The following is a 23643-nucleotide window of genomic DNA, read 5'->3' as shown; positions in this document are numbered from 1 at the left end:
AGGAAGCATTGTCGGAGACGAATAGCCGAGGACGGATTGCTGGGGCAAACTGCCAGCGAAAGTATCCGAGGAACGACCTGGATGGGGTTTGAGTCGCCGTGGAGCAGTTGTACGGATCTTGTGTCCTTAATAGTGATTATGTCGGATGCAACGTGACATTGTGGTGGTGGTGGTGGTTGGTAAAATAACAAGGGGAGGTTGAATTCGCGCAAGCGTGACATTGTCTTATTACATGCTAGAACCCAGTTCTATGTGGTTTTTCCATTAAATGAAACACTGCACTTTCGCCTGATTTTTCGTTCAGATTGGAAAGCTGACTATGCCCTTCAGTCACGCTTTCCAATGCAACAGTTCATTCAATGAACCCGTTGACTTCCGGAGGGTTAGAGGACTACAGTGCAAACTGAATGCGGAGAAATAAACTAGTCCCAGCAGTAACTCTATTGAATGGAGTTTGCGTGTCATGACCAATTTTCCGCACTTCTGCATAATGCAAGAGGTCATTTATTGACCAAGTATCTCTTTCGAGAGAACAGAAGAACATTATCGAATACATGCAACAGTGAGAGCACAACGACGAAACGACGACCTGGTGACTATCCTTTCCAAGTTGTTCACGCTATCCTCATGGGCAATTCATTAGCCCTCCTGCTTTCATTGCATACAGCACTCCAAAAACTGAACACAGCCCGAGCTATCGAGCAGTCCAGAAAGGCCCAATGTCAACATCTACTCTGCGAGATGGCAAGTGATTATCTCTAGCGAACGAGCACATTAAGCAAGACGCTATAACTGTTCGGTATTAAGCAAGCATCGGCGAGCCGGAAAACCATCGTTTCAGGATTGCCCCTTTCTGGTTGCTCGCCAAACTGCCCTTATCATAGGGAGCCGGTCCGGTGCCCCATCCTTATTGGCTTGGCTTGGCTTCGAGGAGCGCGTCGAGTGCTCGTTGCTTAATGGCAGAAAGCAAGGGTTGTTGGCCATTGTCTTTACGGGTAGATTAAGCCACGGCCGGGATGATAGAGCGGCCATGCCCTTATCTGGCGGCCCTCCAAAGGCAATTCACGGAAAAAGGGGGTAGCAGTCTATCCTGGCAGTTGGCCGCCGAAGAGCGACTAATCTCTTCCAAGCGGGACACTTATAGTGACCTACAGCTGAAGGCGCACTAGATGCTGAACGTGAGGGCCAATTGATCCTGGAAGAATTCATAGTTGAGCACATCCTTACCGTATAGTGATTTCGCTGCTTGTGGTTCTCAATATGTGCGAGTTTTGTTCCTGGCACTTGTGTCCCACAATTCTACGGCTCGGCATTCGTTACGGTGTGAGTTTTTCTACCACAAACTTTCCAAACGTGTGGTTTTTAGCGTTTAATTGTTTAAGTGTTTAATTGTTTACACGGGACAATTAAATGATTTATGATGACGTAAAAGACGATATGCGGGGTGTTTCGCCTAACGTATAACAAAAAGAAGAAACGCAGCAAAAATGCATTCGAAAAAATAATGTGCGGCGAGTGGCATATCATTTAGCGGACCACATTACAGGTGATTCCGTGAACTTTTAATTTTACATAAATAATTCTCCGCACAAGCAGCGCGCTCTGCCTTATGTAACCAACAACTGACTCTTCAGTCGGCTTTTTTCGTTGTTCTATCACTTTCTTTACCTCAATGGATATTTAATTGAACTGGAGTAGCCGGCACTCTTCACGAGCGCCACATTCTTCCGTTTATTTTGCCCTACACCAAACCAACCAGGTGGAAATTCGCAAGCAATCGTTTTCACGATACTCGGAAAAACCCAAGCGATAACATAGGTACAAAGAAATGTTAACCCGGACATCGTTCAATCTAGTGCACATTTTTAACAGTCGAAAAGGAGAGAGCAGCTGACTGTGAACCTTTTCAGGAAAAGTAGCGAGAAGCAAAAGCGAAAGATCATGCGTCATTTACGGCAGAAAGGGGGCCACCGATTCCTATGGTCGAATTCTCAGAAACGCAAGTTGTCTTGCATACAGCTTGACCCGTACAGACTGTAACCTCTCTTAGAGTCTGTGAAGAAACGGGAAGACTTTATCGAAATGAACAGTTCGGACTAAGAACCGCCCATAACACTTGAATGGCGTGTTGTTGTTCTATGTTGTTGGTTTTTCATCCTTCGCAGCGTTCTTGTCTTTCTGCTTTTCCTCTACACTCGAGGAAAGGCTACAGGCCTTGACATTTTGCCAAGCTTTCTTGACTCCTCCTACTTTATGTACAGGAAACACTGTAGCACATTAGGAGCTTCGAGGAGGAAATTCGATGCTCCTGACCGTGTAACCAGTTCCTCGTACATTGTTCGCTCGGTTGTAACGTAGCGTTTCCCGGATAATTTCGATTGAAATTAAAACGCTAAATGTGTGCTCTATCGAGAAATGACCGTGTAGCGAACAGTATTCTGTAGGATGTATAACAAATAAGTTTGCTAACTGATTTGCGATAAGTATACGTTAAATTAGCCAATGATTCAATAAAAGGATTTGGGCCGATGAATAGCCCAGGCAGCCCGTGTGTCGCTCACGTGGTTGCCGTCGCAGCTTTGTTAACAAAGCATTCTTCGTTACATATGTGGATTATTCTTACCACCGTATGCCTGTAAGCAGATCATGAGAGTCAGTTGCCCTAATGCGTAATCAATATGCCATCTTCTCTATTCTTGAGGTCATAGTCACGATTTATTTGTTGTTGTTCTCTATTCTTGATTGGTTTGAAAAGAAAAATAATATCTATGAATGCGAAGCCGACTACTCCAGAACGCTTACAGTTGACGCCTCCCTATATTTCTCTCTCCCTCTACAGGACCCTTAGGAAGAAATGCGTGTCAGAGAAGAGAATATATAGATATATTGGACGTTCGACTGTAGAAATATAGGTATCGAATGAGCATACAGGAAAGCGTTATTGACATCCGAAGAGCAATGCTCATGCCTCACTGTTTCTCTTCCTTGCGAAATGCCAGACTCCCCATGACAAGCACACAATTGCCCGTTCCTTATACACTCCAGCAAACAAGAAAACAATACCGTTAAGACTTGCACATACACAGTGTGTTCGTTGTCGATTGTTGTGTCCGTTGCACTGCGTGGGTGGCATGGGGAGGTCATAGTTGCGTGACCCCGCGAGGGGTCAATGGTGCGTGGCCCCAGATGACCGGGCCATTCATTCGGGTCGCCCCCAGTGCCAAGGGTCGTTAGCCCAGGTGATTCATCCCGCTGACCAGTCCTTGCTTATCTATCACTGAAGCAGTCAATATCATGAGCGTTTCCCACTTGGGGAAGGGAGGACAAGGTTTCCTTATTGGAAGATACTTGAGGAGCATCGACAGGCACAAAGTGGCCAGGCCATATCTTCGGTGCAAAATAAAAGTGAATCCTCTCAACCAATGTTGTTTTTCTCAAAAGAGGTAGGCGTATTGTTTCATTGCATTGGGGGACCGCGATCCCAAGCAGTTGTTCGGGGAAGTTTATTAAAACGACTATCAACACTTTTTTATAGTGCATTGCGGACACTAGTTATCGCGATGAGGAAATGCACAGGATACCACGCACACATCCTCAAGGCGGTGCATGACAATGGCTGTGTACATATGATGAAGGTTTTAGCTTTTGTTTTTTTTAATCCGCAGCAGATTTTTTTAGAGCTATTACAGCAACATGGACGCCGTTTCTGCAGTTGAGTGATAGACCAGAGGGACGTCCTAGAAAAGGCAACGTAACATCTACATGACTAATTACCTAAAATTCATGATCCCTTTAATTGGGGGCTTTCGTGTAAAAATAAGATAGCAGAATGGGAGACAATACTCGCTGAAAGCCATTCTATTTTTTAAAAGAAAAATCCTCAAACGAGCTCGTACGTTGAAATATTCAGCGCCGAATTCTGCTATGCAAGTGAGCCGCAACCGAAACCGCGTGGATCAGGAGCGCAGGGAGGATAGCGCTCTTTCCATGTTAGAGGGACACATGCCTTGCTGACCAGATAAACCGCTTTGCGGCCCAGATAGGCTTCCGACAGCGAAGGCCATGCGCCCCTGAGGCGAGTAGTTTCGGTTTATTTGCATGCAAAATTAGGCGACGGATATTTCAACGTACGCGTTCGTTTCATGATTTAGAAAAAAATAGATGGCATTCAACGAGGGTTGTCTCCGATTATGCTGTCTCACTTTTACATGAAAGCTTCTCCTGAAAGAGTTAATAAATGAATTTTAGATAATTAGTCGGCTAGTAGTTAGATACTCTCTTCGGGAGGATGTCCACCTGGGAGTATAATTAAACTTCAGGAACAGCATCCATGCTGCTCTGATAGCTTTAAAAATTGTTGCGGATAAAAAAGCACCCTGTATATACATTTACGGAGGCACACCAGCGATTGTAACATGTGCACCCTGAATGTTAATGGAAGAATGACCGCACCACCGACGCCGGAAACACTCTTCTCCTAGTGTGAATAAGTCTTGCTTCAAGATGGTTAGACGCTCACCGAAGTAGTTTCCGGCCGATGTGTTCAGTGCATATAACCTTCTATCACCGTTACGCCATCTGTAGAGGATCTCACGATGACACAAATAAAACGTGCAGGGCGCACACTTTTTTGAGTGCTACCAAACCTCCATTTAAAGGCGTGACTTCCTTCTACGGTACAATATTACATATCCTCTTAGCATTCGTTGGAACTGTCAATTCAGTTCACTAAATTAACAACATCACTTTAACTCGGGTTATGAGGAGTGCCATTGCAAAACGACTCCAGGAAATTCAACAGAAAGACAACGCGAACGCGTGCTTTCGAAATTAGAAATTTCTTTAGTTATTACAGTAGTTTTTTTTCTTATAGTTACCATCAAGCTTGGCGAAGCATACAATGTCATTGCACGTTTAGTTGCTCTCATATACCGGTGCTCAAACTAAATAGTATAAACAGCGTACTCGACAGGCCCTAATGATCCCTAAATAACGCGTACTGGAGTAGCCAGTCCTAAGTAGCTTGGAACTAACGTCTCCCTTTTTATTATTTTTTCTTTTTTTTACCCATCAATCAATCGAGAGGTTCGTGGTTCGATTCCTGTCCGGGTCTAGCTTTAGGACTGCCATGTTTCAATTAAACAGTATAGTTACATTGTGGTTACAAAAGTTATTTCTAGGGTTTCCTGTTTTCGGTATCTACCGAAAAGCGCCGATAACTGCCGCTAGAAAGTTTCAGCGACTCGCACCTGCGGGCTCCCTGGAAAGTCTGGCGGGCAAGCCTGGAAAGAGAGAGGGAGAAAAAAAAAAAGAGACCAGTACGAGCTGAGTAGAAGTTTGTTGTAGGGAGCTGTTCGGTAAGTCTAGACGCGACAAAAGTAATGGAATCGGAGGCGACAGACATCGTTGGTGCGCTTGGTTAGGAGCGAAGGAATAGCCGCGGAGCACGCCGAACACAGATCTTGATGGAAAGGCGGCGGTTCTTTTGGAGTGCATCACCGTGTCAGAGAGCACAAAATGCGTGGCAGCATTCCTGCAATTATATGACGTTGTTCGTGACGAATGGGACTCTGTAACGGAGCGGAACCTTCAGTATCAATAAACATTTCCATTGGATGTTTTCCGACAATCTTAGGACATTGTGTCCCGTCAGCAGTTAGGAAACAATGTAAGAATTAAAAAAATAATAATAATAAGTGGTGCGGCGAGCCCCTCGGTATGTATAGATGAGAACAACAACAACAACAACTAAATCATGACTATGGCCTGGGGTGATTCACCGCTTGAGAGCAGTACCCTACCCCATTACACGAGAAGCATGAGATGTGAAATATGAAAATGAAGTTATGTGCAAATCCAACTCGAACTCCCGTCGTCTGGTTGCGCAACGCTATACGTCGCACAAAAGGAAGAAGCACATGAAAGAAGCGCCAATGGTCCTTGAGATGCAGGGGTGGACCCTACAGCGTCTGGAGCAAGCCGGTAGCCAAGAGGAACTCCAAGAACATCAGAAGTCCTCGACGGTGTTGGACATGGCTCTGACATGGGCCAAGAATTGCAGCCAGGTTGAACGTCTGCCGGCTAGCACCACTCAGCTGAGCACAGAGTTGCCGCCTCTCCGTTTCGTAGAGCTTACATTCTATTAGGACGTGCTCAATGTTCGCTTCAACGCCACATTTGGAGCATAGGCAGCTGTCACAGTATCCGATTCGGCACTTGAATTGGGGAGTGAAGGCAACGTTGAGACGAAGCCTGTGCAGGAGGGACGTGAAACAGCGTGGTAAACGGTCAGGAACTGAGAAGGACATAGTGGGATCCACAGAATACATGAGAGACCTGTCAGTGATGTCCCGACTCCACTGCTGGCGAGCTAGTGGCTGAATGAGCTCATTCAGAAGTGATCTCCTGTCTCCTCTTGATAACACCGTTGGTACAACAGCCGGAGACTGTTGGGCAGCCGTTGCCGCTCTGTCGGCTTCTTCGTTTCCGCTCAAACCACAGTGACCCGGGACCCACTGCAGGGATATATGATGACCGTGATCGCTTAGAAACTGAACCTGATGGAGGATATCAGTGACAACTGGGGCGAGCGATCCACGTATTCCCATGTTGGCTATGCATTGAAGAGCAGCCTTTGAATCTGAGTAGATGACCCAGGCCCGCGGATCGTCACAGGGCGTCTTACGTAGAAACAACAGGATAGCATATAACTCAGCCGACGTTGATGATGTGCGGTGTGAGAGACGGTATCCATGTGACACACCGTCAGTTGGAATAACAAATGCAGACGATGAACATTCATGACTGGAGGATCCGTCAGTGAAAACTGCAGTGTAGATGAGAATCTTCAACGTTGCTGCACTTTTTCCCCCTATTTTCGCAGGGTCAGACATTAACCCAAAATATTTTCGCAGAAACCCACCATTTCTAGGTTTAAAAAAAAAAATGACTTTTTTGGTTACGAATTTCGTAAAAATTACAGACAACCACGGAAGGTGTTGCAGTTCCCAGCGGCAGCTGTCAGCCACTTTTGCTGACGCTGACGAGAATTTTGACATTGCCGCCAAATGTCGCAACACACACACACACAAATAGAGATACGATGATGAGATGGGGCTGATGCCGGCCAGCAGGCTGGGCGCTGCCCCAGTGCCACTTGTACGTGATGAGAGATGATGATGATTATGATAAGGGGTCCGGTAATCAAAGCAGGGTGGAGAGGCCTGTTGATGACAAGAAGTCCCAGAGGTGACGCAGACCTTGGCGTGTATGAGCTGGACTGGACCATGGGCCCAGCACCTTGCCTATGGTAAAGGGGCGATGATCGATCGCATGCAGTTCGTGCTGCAATATCGCACGCTCCCGCTGGTAGTCCGGGCAGTCCATAAGTAGGTGGTGCAGGTCTGCACGCACACTGCATGCTGCACAAAGGTCCGAGGGCGCACGGCCAAGACGCTGCCTCATAACTGGTGTAAATGCAACATTCAGCCGCATGCGGTGAAGCAGGGATGCGTAGTGTCGCGGAAGGCGATGAGGAAGCGACAGTGAAAGAGAAGGATCCACTGCGTGGAGCAGAGAGTAGGGTGTAATGTCATGCAGCCACTGTGATCTTGTCTTGTCTGCAGAGAGAGCACGGACGAGGGCCTGACGATCACCTTTGGGCAAGATGATAGAGTGGGCTGAAGCTATATGATGACCCCGCAGGGCCGCCCGGTCGGCCTCTTCATTGCCGGGTACGCCGACATGACCAGGTACCCACTGTAATACTACGCAGTGGCCCAGGTCTAGCAGCTCCTTGTAAGTTTCAAGCACGTCAGCAACAATGGACGCGAGAGGACCTCGAATGCCCATTGTTGCGAGGCATTGGATAGCAGCTTTCGAGTCTGTGTAGAAGACCCATGGCCGAGATGAACACTGCAGGATCTTGCGCATGGCAAAGAGCAAAGCATGTAGCTCAGCACATGTTGACGACGTCAGATGCGAGAGACGGAAGATACCAGTCATGTCTTCGGACGGAATAATATAGGCGCATGCAGAGCTGGATTTTGTGGACGAGCCATCCGTAAAAACAGGAGTAAAGCCTGCATACAGCTCGCTCATCATATCCAGTGTGAGCGCCTTGGACACACCTGCAGCGACATCATCCTTTCTCTGCAGCCCGGGAACGGATAGTGAAGCAGATGGCAGAGGGAGGGTCCAAGGTGGTGTTGGACGCGCCTGGGGTTCAACTTGAAAACGTGGCAGGTGAGGCTTTAGCTGTTGAATGCAGGGCCTGAACTTGTTATTCCTGCGACGGGAAAGCTTCAGCAGTAAAGGGTGGTGCCGGTGATGAGCCAACAAACGGAGATAGTGACGGCTCGTCTCATTAAAGCGCTGGATAGCAAGCGGAGTCTCTCTCGCTTCTGCCATGACTAAACAAGTATCCGTTGTTCTTGGCACGCCCAGGCACACACGAAGGCTACGTGCCAAAAGACACTGAAGCTTGGACTCGGAGGATGGCGAAATCCCGTGTAATACTGGAAGGCTGTATAGGAGCGGACCACGCACCAAGGCTCGATGAATGGCCAAAAGAGATCGCGCATCGCAGCCCCACATGAGGTGGAGTACTGTCGCAACACTTGCCATGATGGTCTGCAAATTTCTTGTCTTGCAAATATTTGTGACATGTTTCAAACAAATTTTTTCATTACAGTGCATATCTATTTGTCTTCTTTCTGTGGAACACATTGGAGGTGCTAAAACACACTAATGCGTGGTCGCGGTCGAGACGCTCGCCCCGGTGAACTTTTGCGGTGCGCTCGCACCTTCTGTGGTGCGATCGTACCGTTTCCTTTTTTGGGGGTAGCAGAATTCGCTTGCGCGAATTGGGACACAGGGGGATTGGTGTGCGGACTTCAGGGGGAACTGTGCCGTCATTCGTCTCGGAAGTCTGTCACAAAACCCAGGGAAAACCTTGGACAGTACAGCCAGTGGTGGATTCAAACCAAATCTTCCGCACGACCTTGACTACCACTACCGAGCGGACATTCAGCCACGCCACTGATCGCACAGTGTGGCTGCAGAGCGCCTCTCACATGATGTCGCCCACGTCGTCTGGACGGGGCCCACGTCGACCTAAGGTCGGGTTTGCGGTTGAGCCGCACGCAAGACATTTACGGTCGCAGCGCGAGGATCGCCCTTCGTCTGCTGCAATGTTTTCACGTTTCGTACGCGTTTGGTAGTGCCCCAAGGAGTGCAGTGATTTCTTTATTTCGATTTTTTTTAAAATAATTACTGGAAGAGAACTCCGAAGCAGGGAAGAGACGTACATAACTAAGACAACAACGGTTCTTCGTACGCCATTTCCTTGTCTCGGGGTTCCCTTTCATCATGTACAACCAGCTAATCTGCATCTCATCTCTTCTATCGCTTAATGCCGTATTGGCCTCCACCATGCATGAGGGCATAATCTAGGCACCCAATCCACACTTGACGTGGCGTCACACTACACACTCTCGTTTGTTTAATTCTCGCGGCGCCGGTTCAGTAGGGAGGTTTAGAAGGATTATAAGAGGTTTAGCAGATTGGAACGTCTTTACGAGTTCCGTAAACAGGGTACGCCAAGCACCCGATTCCTTTGCAGTGGCTGACATCACGTTGCTGGTCTTGCCCTTGAAAGTGTTTTGTGTTTTGTTTTGTTTCCGTGGAACGCTTCTGATATATATGTTAAAACTACCTAATGTGTGCTTCCTTTCCATTCCCCTGCCCCGCAAACAGATACTGCTCTGTAGCGCCGCTTGCCCTTTCCACACCTGCGCGCGCACCTGTCACTCTGTTTTCCTCCTCTCTGGAGCGGAGAGGCGAGGAGGATTTTGGCACACGGACACGGCGATCTCCTGGAACCTTCACGTTAACAGCAGCTGCTGTAAAAAATATTCAGCGAAAACGAGAAACCCTAGTTATATATCATAAAGCTTTTGACGACTGAGAACTACTGGCAGTCAGAACAACAACAATAAATGATGACGATGAGATGGGGTGTTTCACCGCGGTGGTGCGGTACCCTACACCATTGCATTGGGAGCCACAAATGTGTACTGCCTCTTTTTGTTTCCTGTTTCACCTCTAAAGATGTCAAAACCGTGGAGTATGGTATACTCGATAAGTTCCCGCTTTCATAACTTACAACGAGTCCGAGGTTTTGTCTTACTTTGCCCACTAAAGGGGGTAGCTGTTCATCCTCTGTTTTACATCTGACGCTAAACTATGCATCACTGTCATTATGGCACATGCTCTGGTTTCGGCCGCTAAAGAGAAACTATCATTGTCACTGTCTCGGGACTTACACTGCTCACTACCCTCTCATTATCCCAGTGAAATGAAACTTTCCTCATTGTGTTCTTTCCCATATAGACAACAGAGGTGAAAATTGGTAGAGAACATGTGTGACACTAATTTTTGAAGAGAGCGAACAAGAGAAGACCTACAGCGTAGCTCAGTGGGCAACAACAAGAAATACGTGTAGTCGCAATGAGTGTGAAAATTTGGCACTTTAATCTTCGCAAAGTGACCGTTCTGAACACAACTGGAAGATGACATGAATTTGAACATCGGCACAAGCAGGCACTTTATGTTTCCAAGCCTGGACGTCGTTGTGTATCGACGTAGCGGAGGTCTTGTGACAAATGTAGGAACAGCTCCATATGCATTGCGACACCGCGTGAGCTGTGTAAGTTAAAAGCTGTTGTCGTCCACCAAAGCTCAACACTACTGTTATGAAGTATCTGCTTTTCATCCCAATTTCTTTCTTCCTGTATCACATCACATCACAGTATCTGCTCCCGAAAGACATCATTGCATCAAAACGTGTAACATCGAGCAAGTACATTGGAACAGTGCCAATGCACCGGAACAATCGTAACAAAAAGTAGGCGTAAATAAGCATAGACCCTGTGAAGTCGCACCAAGGTGTACAGCAAGAGGTTGTTGAGATAAAACAAAAATGCCACGTCGCTTGGGGAGCAAATGTAAGGACGCAACCAGGGTGAACTGATTTAAATAATTAAGTCATCCTGGTTTAAAGTACTGATTTTAATCGCGATGTTAACTGTCTTCCTTCATATAGACATAATTTAGAGAACGCTGAGATTAATAAATACGTTACAATAATCTAGTGTAGCTGCATACGAGGTGAGTGCACTTGCTTGCAAGGATTTAAATGAACTGTTTTGTTCACGCACAGCACGGGAAAGATGAGTTTTTCGTCCTGCTCAATTCCTATTCGATTTCGCACCTTTGATTGTGACACGTAAACTGTGTGGCTGGAACCCCGCAGATTTCCACTAGTTCAGCGCACTAACAGAACACAGAACTTCCCTTGGCTTTAATGTTTATAACCACTAAGAACACCAAAGAAACAGAGCGATGTGTCGAAGACATTGCACAATCTTCTTAGGTGTGCCAAAAAAGCCTACCTTATTATCTGGATTGCATGATATTGTCGACGAGAAATATGGCCCGTCGAGCGCCTGGCGTACCGTACGCCTGTAACTTTGACGTTTTCTGTTGTTTTTGTTGTTGTTGAAAAGTGTGTTTTTGTTTTTGTATTGCCAACCGTAGGATGGGATACGAAGCAATGCTTGAATCACTCAACTGGGCGTTGTGTGGCTTGTGTTGCGTTTGTCGTTCTAAGTCTACTTGCCTCAACAACTACAACGCGATGCTTGCCCACATCACATTGCCTGTTCTTTGTATGTGTATTGCCAACGGTAGGGTGGGACAACACGCAATACTACTATTTTTAGTTCAACAAAAAATTGAAAAAGTGTTTGTTCACAACGTTTTCCTTTAAGTTTTTAGGTGTCGCAGTTGAAAAACAATCGCTGCCTATTTACACGAGGGTCGCATGCCTCTGCCGTCAAGACGACCTTTTTCCTTTCTTCTTTTTTTTTTCTTTTTGTGTTGTACGTTCGCAAGTAAGCACTGAAGTTATGCCGTTCTTGCTAGACACTTGTGAATAGCAACCTCGACTATGTTGGCACAGGCCCGTGTAGACGTTAATGCTGTTTCACCTGTCATCAGCAACTGTCTTTCGAGATGCTGCTTCACCTCACTCCTAACACGGTCGACAAACGTCACCACGGAGCACCACTGTCTGGACTGTATGATATCTCTGCATTTGGGCCTCTCAAAGAGCGTGTTCTGCTATTGCTGTGAACAGAAGTCGAAGCTTGCCTTCTGTTGTACCGTATGATCTTGTTTGGCGGTATTTCTTTTCGAGATAGTATTGACCATGTCCTGCGGGCCACAGGGCATTCACGGAAAACTTTTGTTTTTGTGTATCTGTTTTGATTTTGTTGCATTTTGTATTGTTGACTGATTAGATGAGTCACAGAATTAGTGAGCCCACCTTCCTTATTGTTTCAGCGTTTATCGTTTTGTTGCGTTGTAGATTTTAGGAAAAATCTTCCCGGGAACAGCACTGCAAGTGATACTGTCCCGACGACTTTTTTATCGGCCGCGCATGATGTGTATTGTCATCAAGCAAGATAACTACCTAAGGAGGTAGCCGCTTTTACACAAACTCTATCTTACATACCAGATAACAACGCAAGAATGTAGTATCTTGTTGACTGATTAGATGAGTCACACAATTAGTAAGCCCATCTTCCTTATCGTTTTAGCCTACCACTCCCAACATCCTTAATTTACTGATTTGCTTTATTTTCCCCAACCAAGTCAACAACTGAGGTCAGTTCTAAAACTCTGCCCCATTGCTTTTGCACTTGAGTGTAACGCTGTATCGTGTGCTTCAGAAGAGCGCCAACACCCCTGTGCTTTACAATTAACTCACCCCAAATTTCCGATAGATCTCCTCCCTGTGTTGCGGCGTTAGTATATTTACATACATTACATTACATACATTATATATACAATCTGCCAATTTAAATTTTATAATACTCTCCACTACCCTGATCCCTTTACACTGCCACTGTATCGCGAAGTTTTTTGCTCCTAACCTTAGCCGCTCCCTCCCAAGCCAAGTTCGTACGTAGTAACTGATTATATTCTCATTAGTTCTTTACCCCAGCAGTCACCACCATGCACCACTCTCCACCTGTTAACCAAACTTGATATGCGATTTCGACTGCTACTAACATGTAAAATTTCTGTTGTCTTTTGGTTACTTTCCCAACATGTATTCCCCACAGCTTCTTCAAACATTAAGTTACTTAATCCAAAATATTTCTTAAAACAGGACCACGGGTACGCCGGTACCTTACACGCGAAGACGGCGTGCCTCACCGTTTCTATTTGACCGCAAGCTCGCAGTCCCTTCTGCGGCTTTCCCCCCACAGATAACAATTGTCCCTCACTGGTATGACCTCATGCGCCACTTTCCACAAAAATGATTTTCTTTTGCCCTGTAACCAGTAACTATGTATTCTTTTCCAACCATCCGCTGGTATTGTAGATGGATATTTTCTTATTTTTTTCCCCCTCAGATCTCTGTATAATTCTGCGACTGAGCTTCCGCTGTAGTCTTTGCTCTTATCTAACGTTTTCAATTGCAGCAATGTGTGCTTCCCTGCTTCATAAATTGCTGGCTGCCATTCCGACATTGGACTCCTGTGATCTATCCCGTGTTGGCGAAAATGTCTTATGTTTATTCCCAGCCAAAATTTTGCTACCTGCTGTCCGATGTCCTTGCCATCCAACATCCTATATATTCCATGTAAAGCATGTGCTTGTGAAAATTGTTTCAGATCAGCAATCTGTAGGCCCCCAACTTCAATTGGCAGGTTCATTTTCTCTTGCGCTGCCCATTGCGTTTTCCCATCCCATATAAACAGAAAGCAGAGTTTCTCAATTCTACGGCATATTTCAGGAGAAGGGTAAACGACAGAAAACAGGTACGCACACCTCGGTATCGTAATTCTTTTGACAATCTGCGCTCGAGCTGTAAGTGGCGTTCCCGGTTCAACATAGTCTTCCTTCAATCCTTCCAAGTATTTTTCTAACTGCATCCAAGTGTTGTGTGAAACCCCGTCTTTATTAAACCTGACTCCGAGGATTTTGGTCTCTTCCACAATGCTCAGACCCAGATCTTTCCTTGGCTTCTCCTCACCTAAATATACCAATTTTGATTTGTCTCTATTTTCGCCCTGCTCATTGTCCCATATCCTTACATTACTTCCAGAGCTTTCTCAACTTCCTTTTCGTCTTGAACTACCATAGTGAGATCATCTGCGTAGGTCACTATGGTTTTACACTGTACTGCCCCAGGTAATCCAACCCCTTTCACTGTCTCAGACTGGTGCAGGTCTCGTAATAACCTATCAAAGGCTAACACATACAACAGGGGAGAAAGGGGGCAACCTTGCCTTACTCCTCTTTCGATCTGAAAGCTCTTTCCCAATTGCCCATTGATGAGTAGCCTACTCTTGGCATTTTCATACATGGCTCCTACTGTGTTTATTATTGGATTTTCCGTCCCAATTCCTTCTAATGTTTCTCTTAAATATGCGTGTTTAAGCCGGTCAAATGCCTTTTCTTGGTCTAAGGTCATGAGAATACTTCTTATTCTCCTTCTGCTTGTCCATTCTACAACATCTCTTAGCTCCCATATTTGCCTTTGGACTCTTCCACCTTTAACTGCAGCACCCTGTGATAGTGACACCCACTCTTCCATATTTCCTTGTATTCGGCCCACAACTGCCCTTGCTAATATTTTATAATCTAAATTTAGCAACGTTATAGGTCTCCAGGCGCCCAACTCCCCCTTACGCTGCTGATCCTTGCACAGCAGAGTGACCGTTCCTTCAAGGAAGGTTTCTGGAAATGTACCTTTCTGAAGTGCACCATTAAGGACATGCACCAAAGAGGGGCCTAGGATGCTCCAATATTGTTTGGAAAATTCTGCCGGAAACCCGTCGGGTCCCGGCGACTTCCCATTCTTCAGGCTTCTGACAGCCTGCTGTACCTCTTTGCAGCTAAGCTCTATGCCTTTTCCTGGCTTTCCCCCACGAAAGGAATCACCTGCTGTGAGTACATTCTCAAAAATGTTAGCGTAGAACTCTCGTGCCACAGTGGCTATTTCACCTTGCTTGGTGACTCGTATGCCCTTGTTTATGAGGGCCTCCATTGGCGGTTGCGCTGAAGCCAGATGTTTTGAAAGGAGCCTCCGGGAGCACCAGGCTTCCTTCTCTAGATTGTCCCTCGCCGCCATATACCTCAACGCCTCACACCTTTCCTCCCTCAGGAGTGCGAGGTGATCTTTGGCGGAGGTGTAGCTCACACCGGAGAGTACTCCCACGCCGAACTGTTGCAACCGCCACATGCGATCCTGGAGCTTGTGCGTCGTTGCACGCTTCTCATGCACCTATTTCTTCCCCCAGGCCTTAAGGCAGTTTTTCACAGCATTTTTAAGTTTATCCCACCAATGAAAAGTATTGTCACTATCCTTGACCCCTCTCTGGATTATGCATTTGACTCCTTGGTCAACTTCTGGGAGATCGAGCAACTTTATATTCATTCTCCATGGACGTTGGGAACCCGGAAACCCCATTTCTGTCACTTCCAACAGGACACCTTTGTAGTCGAAAATGTCAATTGTTTCGATGATTTTAACGAACCTTACTTTCTGTGCCATTCGACTTGATACATATATTCTGTCGATTCTGCTTCCCTCTTTTTTATTGAGGCGGGTAAAACCCGTTCCTTCCCCACCTGCTATTGTCCACACATCTTGTAATTGGAATTTTTGTACTGCCCACTCCAAGTGTCTAGCACCACTGTTGGAATGTTTTCCTGATGATGTATCTCTAGTATCAGTAACGCAGTTAAAGTCCCCACCAAGTATAAAATTGTGAGCCCCAATAAAATAATACGGAAGTTCATCCTTATAGAACCCCTCCGATTCTTTTGCTCTATTTCGCCCATACACGTTCATTATTCTAAGTACTCCTCCTCCGTGAGCTATGTCCACTGTAATTACTCTCCCACCGATGTCTTTTTCGAATTTAAGTACTCTTATGCTACTTGGTTGCAGGAAAATAATTCCAACCCCTTTTGAGTTGTGCGTTCCATAACTCCAGTACAGGGATGGGCATAAATACATTTTTTTGAGTGTTTAAATATAAATACAAAATACTTTGTTGAAAGAGGTATTTAAATACTCTGCATAAATACTTTTCAATATGAGTATTTAAATACAAAATATAAATACAGTATTTAAATACCGTAACTACTACCATAAATACTGTGAGGAAAATGTCATCTGGAATTACAGAAATAACGATGATCATAACAACAAATCAGCAACAAACAATAGCATTTATTTGTTAGATTATCATGGCAATCTTAATATTAGAAGTTTCTCGAATATTGCATCTTAGGCATCTTCTGTTTGGCCGTACAATCAGATTCGCAAAGGAGAAGAGCATCTCCACATGTGCCGATGAACAAATGCTTACAACAGTGAAAAACTTGCCATCTAAAATTTTTGTCGCATGCGCATGGTAGCGCAAACACGGCATAACTGCGCCCCAAACTCTCTCTTCTTCCCGAAAGGTCAAATGGAGGGCAACTTTAAGATATGAGTCAGTATATATTGTATTCAGGAGTATTTACAAAGTATTTACAAGAATAAATACTCAAAAATTGGTATTTAAATATAATTATAAATACATTTTTCAAGTCTGTATTTAAATACAAAATATAAATACATGTATTTATATTTAAATAGTATTTTAATTACAATGTATTTAAATACTGCCCATCCCTGCTCCAGTACGACTTTGTGTTAAATATTTTATCGAATTCCATTGCTTCTTGTTGTTTTTGCCAATGCGTCTCTTGAATTAGGATACAGTTAACTCCCAAAAATTTCGACAGTTGGATTACTTCGTTTTGTTTCGGTTTACTTCTAAATCTTCTTGCATTAAATGTTAGGAATATTTGAATGTCATAATGGTGTGGAGTGGAGTGGAGGAGACTCAACTGACTGACACGGTAATACTTTAACAACTTTGTCTTAAATATCAACCTTCGCCTTTCTGCCACCTTTTTTTTTTTGCCTTTCTAGATACCCTTCTCCTTTTCAAAGCCATACCACGACCCTTCTTATCAACTTCCTCACTTTTTTGTCCCTCACTTTCCTCTGATACCATCGTGTGGAAGCTTTCTCCACTGTCAGAATATGTAACTTGTGACACTGAAGACTTGTTACAGAGGAAGCATAATCCGGGCTTGCTTCCTCTTCAACATTGCCATTGCGAGCCTCTGACCCTCGCTTTTCTTTCGTTCCTTCACTCTTGCTTTCATCATTTGCGGTTTCCTCCACCTCCTTGCTGAGCTTCATTTCGTGCTCTAAACCTTTTTCTTCTGCCTCTTGCTGCTTATCACAGGCCCCTATTTCTCCCTCTTTCTTACCACTGACTACTTCATTCATTTTAACTTCACTATCCTTCTCTACGACTGTGGTGCCCGACTTGTTTGCTTCCTCTACAACCTCCTGCTGCACTTCCTGCTGCTCTGTACTTTCCAAACGTGGAAAGTTCTCCTCTGACACCCATGGCGTACTCTTCGGCTCAGCCACGCCTCCCCAAGCCGATGGCCTTACATCAGCCGGGACGTTCCTCTTTCTTGCCAGATCACTTTTACATTTCCCACACTCCACCTCGTAGTAAGACCCACACCAGCGGCATCTATGAGCCTTACATTCACGAGCTAGGTGAGCAGTTGCATCACACTTCGCACATCTCCGTATGACCCCATGATACAGGCACTCAATTCTGACTCCCCTCACCGTCAAAAAAATTGGAAGGTCCCCATTAAGCTCCATGATCACCAATCTTGTTCCAGTTTCGCAGTCTTCATGCTCTCCACCATATTTTTCCCTTTGAGTCTTAATCACTAATCCATACTGCCCTAACTCTTTTTCCAAGTCGGTATCCGGATAATCGATGGGGCATCGAAATATAGTTATTCTTCGCATTTTCGCTCCCAAATAATATGCTTCTACCCGTTTTCCACCAATTACTACACCTCCCTTTTCCTTCAGTAACCTGACACCCTCCATATCATTCATAACTACCTCATAAAAGCCATAACCCTGATTCTGTGCACCGCGGATTCTGCCGAGGGCTACCTTCTTACACGCGTCCAAAACATCCTTCCCGAAGTACCCCTGAGGGGCTCTTACCTTAAAAACCAGGATGTGGTCATCCTGGCTCTCACCCATTACTCTGCCGACGTCTCAACCTACGAGACCAGGCTACACCCTGTAAGCCGCTCAGCGCTTGAAACTTATACGTGAGAAAACACACACACAACTAATAAAAAGATGCAGAATGCGAAATCAGCAATCACTCGAGAAGGTTATTAAGCCTAACAGCGGAGCTCTCACGGAACAGGTCCACACACCACGACGATGACGATACTTGACGTACGATATATACACTTGATATTTCACAAGAAAATCGCGCATATAAATCAATTAATTACCACGTAGGCGATTCCACGCGTGTTGATATTTCTAACTGTAGCATGGGACAAGCGTAAGTTTGCCCACGTCACGCATGTTAGGAGGAAACCTTCCCGGAAACAGCACCGCAAGGGATGCTGCCCCGACGACCGTGTTATTGGCTGCGCGTTCAAGGACGCATCACGCATGTTCTTTTTTTTTTAGTGGAAAAAATTATTGTACTCCCAATTTATTCCGGGAATGACAAGATTGTGTCCGCGCATGCTTCCTTTCTCTTTTATTTTTATTTTGATCAGGTTTTATTCACATCGATTACTTATCCGTACCGTATTGCTCTGCCGGCGTCTCAACCTACGAGACCCGGCTACACCCTGTAAGCTGCTCAGCGCTTCAAACTCAACAACTAACAAAAGGATACAAAATGCAAAATGAACAATCTCTTGAGGTTTCTAAGCCTAACAGCGGAGCTCTCACAGAACACGTCCACACGCGCCTGTTCAGTGAAGAGCCAGAGGACGAGAGCCGCGTAATGTTCTTAGTGTGATGTCACAGTTCATTTTTTCTGGTGTATCAAAAGCAATAACTTTGGAATGCTAACAGTGTCTCACATGCATTTTTTCAGCTACAACTTCTTCAACTACATGAGTGGACTCTGTTCCTCTACCTTGTCATGGTTTAATTTTCACAAGCTTAGTGCTTGTGGTACGAAATAAAAAGAAAAAAAAGCGCGGTAAAAAATTTCATTAATAAAATAAACACGATTTAAATCGAATAAGTTCGAATTAAATTAAATGTTAGTTAAATTAAATGCTTTATTCGTAAATTAAATAAATCACATGGTTTTATTTTTAATAAAAAATCACGACTTTTTTTATAGCCCTGGGTGTAACGTCCTCATTATGCAGACAGATAAACCAAGGTCGCAACAATGGTGTCTATTGTGTAGGAAACACAACACTGCGGGAGAGGGTACCACTGGGTACCAAACATTTTCGCCTGAACTAGTGTCAGTTGTCCTTGTTTTCTAAGGGTATAAGCACTGAATACGACTTTTTCCAGTGCCGAGACCTTCATCGTGCGTGGTGCGACGTTTCGAATTGGCAATTGCAATATGCACTGGATCCCTCGTTAATGGCGTGTTAACGAGTGATCACGCGGACATTTCAACCGAACTCCGAGCAAAGAGCGTCCTTGATAGGCTTAAAGTCACGCAAATTACACAAAGATTCTCATTTACAACAGGAATCACAGAAACCCGAGTTTCCGCTCTCCGACATCCTTAATGGCTTCTATGAGGAGCACTCCATCGATATGTGCCGCTTTCGACATCCATGCCACAAACGGTCTAACTTGGGAGCTTTGTCTTCGCCCTACCCAAACAAGGCTAAATTATAATATGCAGAACCTTCGTACTGATGAAGACGTCCAAGTTGTCAGCTACTCCGCAAACACGGGCAACACTCTTGCCCTGGAATATAGCGGTAGCCGCCTTTATAAGTGCATGCGCGTGCAACGTGCTCTCCCTCCATGTATAATACCGTCGTCTGCCAGGGAATTGCAAATGCGGGCGACCATTGTTTCTAGAAGCCTGTTTACGACGCGGGGACGCATCTGCATACATATAAATATTGGGAGCAGAGGCGCGCTTATTCGTCGAATCGGAATTGCCAAGACGGGGGGCTCATTTGCATGCGACGCGAGGTTTCATTCCGTCGAAGCAATGAGAGGAATTTTCTGCCAGGCACCCGCCCAGTATGGAGGCCGCATGACAACAGAACAGGAATGAAGTGAGGCGGAGGAAGGGGTTAGTCTTTTGGGGACCCGACGGGTATGCAGTATATCTCACGTGGTAGATATACTAATTACGTTCGGGTTGGGCACGTGCAACAACGTGTACCAAGCGAGATGTAAGCTCGTGTTAGTTGAACGCTTTCGCGAGGTAGGGCCCAGTCGTCTGTCGAGAAAACCTCCAAATGGCAAGAGGGAAATAAGGACAATAGTACGGTAAACGGGTACCTGGACCACCTTTACCGCAGGTCTTGCACGTCGAAGGGTTCTTTTATTTATCATCTTTGCGTCGTTCTTCACCCTTTCCCTGTTGCTTATACGCTTCCCTCACAATTCTTTCTTTCTGCCTCTGGGAATGGCGGTTTTTGAATTGAAAAAACTGTCCCTTTCATAGGGCTCCAACTTTTCTCAAAACCAGTAAGGATGGCACTCAAGCAAAATTACTAGGATCGAAATGCACTAGCGTCAAATGTCTCCGAGAAGGCACGATGCATGAATTTTTCAAGGAGCATGATAAGTGGCAAATTCCTGAGTGCCAGTTGTACCGAAGGCCTTTACTCATCTAGTCGTATGAACGAGACGACAATTTTAATACTTGTCACTGGCTTGACTAGCTGCGGAACAACGATACGTTGAACAGTCTACATTTTGAGGATGTCATATCCTCTTACGCCATAACATATCATTGTACGTCAGCCGCTTTCACGGCTTGCTGGAAGAATGGGAAAAAAAAGCCTATTTCGACGTTCGAGCTCTTACAAAATATTTGTTGCACCAAATACCCTCTCGGTGTTGCCTTCATCTTTACGTTTCAGGGTCATCCCCGAGAGCGACACCACGTGTGCGATTCTGCGAGCCGCAATTGCAACAGCTCCCGAGAACAAGGAGCTGTTATTGACGCAGTGTCTACATACCTGCCAGTCGCAAGCGCTATAGGATATGGAGGGAAAGGCTCCGTTTGGTCCAGCTTCGGCAGGTCGTCCAATAAAAGCCGTCAGCGCTTCAAATTGATGAGGCACACTTTATTGCGGAGCCCGGCTAACAAATGTTCGTGGATAGCGTTTGCCCACAACGTCTGGAATTCGGCCCCTGTCTCACGAAGAGACGGCCAGAAATTGGCAGCTCGCGAAACGACCCTCTGTAAAAAAGGTAGCGTGTCCACGGAGATCTGACGGAGGGAATTGGTCCGACGTATGACGGGGGATTTTCAGCCCCGTTATTAAGGCTGACACCTTGTGGCTCCTCAAGAGAGCGTCTTCTTAGCGGAAGGAATGCCGTCCCAATAAACGCTCATTTCATCACTGTTGGAACTTGCGATGGAAGGATATTCAATAGCAGAGGGCGCGTCCAGAACTAATGCGATGGTGTTGCGGAGCCGAGTCTGAGTTTCGGCGATGATGCACATCGGAGTTAAAGTAAGAAACCTGCTGTTCTCTACATTTCGGCAATGTTTGACAATAAAAGAGGTGTAAAGCAGACGAGATACATGGTAGTCGTTGTTCAACACGGACAAACAATACAAACAGAAGACGTGGTGTCTCAGCAACACTGGCCCGAAGGCAGGCGTAAGCGGGGGCGCTGCGTAATTCAATACAACCACGCAAAAAATACTTCAATACCCTATTTATGTTCCACTGAGTCGCACATAATTAGTTCATCGTTAAACTGTCTGAATTAATGAGTTCGTTAGTTAAATAGTAAAAGTAATTAATTTCGTTAATTACCCGAAATTCAATAGTTACGCATAAACACGTCAGACTGCGGAAGTTTGTAGTCCAACGCGTACTGTAACTTCTGTTTTCAAATTTTTGCGGATCGCATTTCTCAAATTTGTATCACCATGTATGTTCTTGTGCTGTGAATGTTCCCATTTCATTATGAGCCGTTTCGAAATTTCGTCGTTTTATTCGGTGGAACAAAAGTAGCTTTGCGTAGACACATTTGAGATCATACACCGCGAAGTACAAATGCGGTGTGGAAGTCATCGGATGGTGCTATTGATGACATTGCCCGTACTCGCGGATTTCACCGATAGCATTCATATTTGTCGAAAAATGAAGGAAACTATCCCGAGTCAGTTCTCCACTAATTTTACACCTCCGAGATGCGTCAACTTCAAAATAAATAAAACTCAATATCCATGTCAGCACAGCTAGGTGCATGATGACGATAGCCTGTACGTATTCATTGCACGTTTTTACTGTAGTTTATTCGTGCATTTGCGCATGTTATTGTTCACTGATGTGCTCCAAGACACATAAGCACGTACCTAAGCAGACTTGCACCCTGCCACCATATCTACGATGTCGTCGGCATGGGGTCGAGCTCACGACCTGGAGTGGTAGCAGCGAGACAGAGCCACCGGAGGGGGGGGGGGTTGGTATATTTATTAGAACAAAGAAGAAAAAGAGAGGAAAGGTCAGCCAAACGGCTACAAAATGAAACATCTCAAGAAGCGCATTCGAGATGTCGATAAGTGCTGTTTTCCTGATAGTAACACTTTTAATGAACTTCCGAAATGGTTTCACTATTACCTCTAAGACTGTTTTTGAAGCCAAATGCTATACACAAGTACGGATTGATGTCAGACAAAGCGTGTGCCCGATCGTCCATCAACTGGAGTCTCCTGTAAAGCGTGCTTACACCGCACAGGCTTAGTGTACGCAGGAGAAGCAACCGAGAATATGTTTCACGTTGGCTCTCTTACAGAGCAAACGTAGTGTTTCTACGCTGTTGTATTGGAGCGTGACTATAGCGACGCGCGTTGTGGGTTAACTGAGATACGCAATTTGGGAAGACTATTGCGTTGCAGCTCAAACTCAAGAAGGGCGAAGCAGAGGGAACATGAACAACAAATGATCAATGAAATCATGAAACCACTTACTAAGCCATCACCAGCGCAGTATCTGCATCAAGTGTACGAAAGAACAGCCGTGCATACAGTACGGTAGAACGCATTCGACATACCCAGATTTGGTGCGGATTACCGAACGACTTATACATTATACTTCTCACACTGTTTATTGCTTTCTGCCTTCATTAAAATAAACCATCGTTATTTTTGCTTTCTTAGCATGACCGATTATGGTTGTTTTGTCGGATTTGTGAAGCAAGGCAGGCCATATTTGATCTACCGGCGTGGAGAGGTTAGCAGAAAGGATATGAGAGAGAGGTAGTTATCCTACATTCGGGGCTGAATAATAGATTGGGAGCTGTGTCAATAATTGTTTACAATATGCACCGGGAAAAGGATGCCAGTGATGGGGTCCGATCTCGTGTCACTCCCAGGTCTATGCGGGATGAGCAGTGTCTTAGACGCAGAGTTAGACTTGGGTTCGTGCTTGTCGCCACGCTTCTTCGCCTGTTTGTGTTTTGCAACTGCTGCGAGT

At 45.4% G+C, this 23643-nt stretch overlaps 1 long non-coding RNA gene across 2 annotated transcripts in view; it reads left to right on the top strand.

Moving 5' to 3' along the window:
* Positions 1–23643, top strand: part of LOC135398962 (uncharacterized) — a 116588-nt gene that overhangs the window by 87155 nt on the left and 5790 nt on the right. The window lies entirely within an intron of this gene.

This window comes from Ornithodoros turicata, chromosome 1 (genome assembly GCF_037126465.1).
Source record: "Ornithodoros turicata isolate Travis chromosome 1, ASM3712646v1, whole genome shotgun sequence".
Taxonomy (NCBI): Eukaryota; Metazoa; Arthropoda; class Arachnida; order Ixodida; family Argasidae; genus Ornithodoros; species Ornithodoros turicata.
Note: the sequence above shows the minus strand (reverse complement) of the source record. Positions and strands in the feature narration are given on the sequence as shown.